This window comes from Rhipicephalus sanguineus, chromosome 1, assembly GCF_013339695.2.
Source record: "Rhipicephalus sanguineus isolate Rsan-2018 chromosome 1, BIME_Rsan_1.4, whole genome shotgun sequence".
NCBI lineage: Eukaryota > Metazoa > Arthropoda > Arachnida > Ixodida > Ixodidae > Rhipicephalus > Rhipicephalus sanguineus.
The window spans coordinates 134,936,414-134,939,182 of record NC_051176.1 but is presented as its reverse complement, the minus strand read 5'-3'; the positions used below and the strand labels follow the sequence as shown (position 1 = coordinate 134,939,182).

Genomic DNA, 2,769 nt, shown 5'->3' with positions numbered 1-2,769 from the left:
AATTGGGCATCTGCCGAGAAAAAAAAATCATGTCTGACAAACACTCGGCTACTGACCCGAAAATCGCGGGTTCGATACTGGCCGCGGCGATCACATTTCGATGGCGGCGAAACGATAGAGGCTAGGGGTGTGCGAATAATAAATTATTGAACCGAATTGGATACGAATCTAATAGTGATGACACCGAATCGAATATGAATCGAATTATTCGAATAGTTTTCGAATAATAAGGCGGTCATTTTCAAAACAGGGCTAGAATGGTGATGTAATCATTTTCAAAACAGCCCAAGTACTCCACAAGGTCTTATTTGAATCAGGTACTTTTACTTTTAACCCCCCCCCCCCCCCACACACACACACAAACACACACACACACGCACACGCACACAGTTACGTAAACTGAGGCAAGCTCGTATACAGTAGCAACTGGAGCCTTAGAAATATTTTGCAACTGCAGGTTGAAATACAGCAGTGACTACAGTATTCAAGAAGCCAGTTTGTCAACGGTTTTTAAATCAGCTGATATTCATATACATGTTAAACAATATTCATGAGTCAACATCATCATGAATATCACGAAGATAGTGGATTGATGACTCTGTCGCTCCGGTGACACTGCAGCTTTAAGCAAAAATGTCTTCGTCCTGTAATCATTATAGTGTCGATAGTCCCGTAAAACCTTGGGCTTTATGCATCTTTTGTAATTCGATTACTAAAACGGAAAACGTTACCCCTCTTGTTCCAATGTTTCGTTCCTGTGAGTCTTTTTCATCGGTGCTTATAATTCGAAAATTATTCGAAAAATATTCGGTATTTCTAGTATGAACTATTTGACTCGAGTACCGAATCGAACGGAAAGCTATTCGGATCATTATTCAAAATTTTCGAATATTCGCTCACCCGTACTAGAGGCCCCCGTACTGTGCGATGTCATTGCACGTCAAAGAACACCAGATGGTCTAAATTTCCGGAGCCCTCCACTACAGTGTGCCTCATAATCATGCCATGGTTTCAACACGTAACTCCCCACAATTCATTAGTATGTATATCTGGTAAACACAATTAGTTGTCAAAATTGACTCATGATTACATATATTAAAGAAACACTGAAACTTCCTGATGAAATTCTAGTACGGGGCCACAAAGCACGCACGATCGCAGAACATTTAAATACTCTACAGCTCTGTCCATAAGTCTCATGGGCAGTCTCGGGGGCAATGTTGAAAAGTATTAAAGTAACTTACGCAATTTTTGGGACGCTACCGATAACTGGTTTTATATCTCAGAAGTGACCATCCTCCCTGTCTTCCATTCAGTTACAGTAGGGCGCGGCATTGCATCTAATACGAAATCGTCGTCATACCATACGTGCGATTTTGTCAACAATTTCGACAAGACAACATGATATTTCTTGCCTCTCTTGACATTAGTCCTGTTCCTACGACTCGGCTCAGCCGCAAACACCACCCCAGCAAAGCATGTCGTTCTGTGTCCTCGCTGATTGCGTCAAACGCGAAGACTGTCAGCGGCGGTGGTGTCAACATGAAGTGATGCAAAAAGTCATCATCGCGTGATTATGACGTCGTCATGACGTCACAAATAGCTACAGTTTGTGACGTCATCGCATGACATCGTTGCTTGGTCAACGGTGGCCCAATCCCGGAGGCGCTGCAAAACCACGTGAGGTGCAGAAAGCTTTCGGGAAGTGTGGGGGTCAGTACAATGCTGGGAAGAAAAAGATGCTTTCGCCTTCGAGTCGTCTTAGGCGAATGCATAAGGGGCCTTATTTGCATAAATGCATAAGGGACCTTATTCCTTATTTTGGCAGCCACTGAACATATTAGGAAGGTATCAACGTTCAGTAGAGGCTTGGGTGTGTCCGGCTCGTTGGTCTAGGGGTATGATTCTCGCTTAGGGTGCGAGAGGTCCCGGGTTCAAATCCCGGACGAGCCCATTTTTTTTCTTTTTTTGTATTATGGCAGTGAATGTTTTTTTTATTATTATTACTTTGTTTTCAGTTCGCATGCTGCCAAAATCTAACAAAATATTAAACCGATGAAGCATCGTCGGCTCATTGGTGGTGGTGGTGGTGGTGAAAAACTTTGTTATAAAAGACAGTGTATGAGCCCCTGGAAGGGTCCTACGGACTAGGTGACATCCTCAGTCCGAGACGTCATTGGACGACACCGCTGCTTTTGTTCGTGCAATGAGGGCTTGTTGGGCCCTTAGGTCAGAGCAGCTAAGCAGCGTCGCCTCCCAGTCCTCTCGCGTAGGGTTGGGGAGGGAAGGAATGACTGCTCAGCTGGCAGGCCCATACCATGTGGTAGACATAGTCTATAGGTGTATGGTTCTCCATTCGGTAACCACAAAGACAAATCTCGTGAAGAATGCGACGTCTGCATTGTATCGAGCGTGTCATGTGCACCTGCAACTGCGCATGCGTATCAACCATGGTGTCCCTTTATATGCGCCAGCCTTACCTGAATAAAGGTCTTTCGTTTGGTCGCATTCGCACTTGATGCATGGTGTCAGAAGTGGCTCGCTTCCTCGGGGGCGGAACCTGACTTGTTCGTACAACGCGGGCCCACGAGAAGATGGAATTAGTGAAGCCTCCAGATCCCCTGCTCCTAGCCGGCAACATCTCGAAAAACTGGGACCGTTTCAAACAGAAGTTTGACCTGTTTCTTACGGCAACGGAATCTCAAAAGGAACCGAGGTCAGAAGCCGCAAAGACAGCTCTGCTGCTGAGTGCTGCAGGTGATGACGCAC

General features: G+C 45.4%; 1 non-coding gene across 1 annotated transcript; it reads left to right on the top strand.

Annotated features, from left to right (window-relative positions):
- The first annotated feature begins 1,881 nt into the window (after nt 1–1,881).
- Nucleotides 1,882–1,953, top strand: Trnap-agg (transfer RNA proline (anticodon AGG)). Its single transcript has one exon. It is a non-coding gene; the product is annotated as a tRNA-Pro (tRNA).
- Nucleotides 1,954–2,769: the final 816 nt, after the last annotated feature.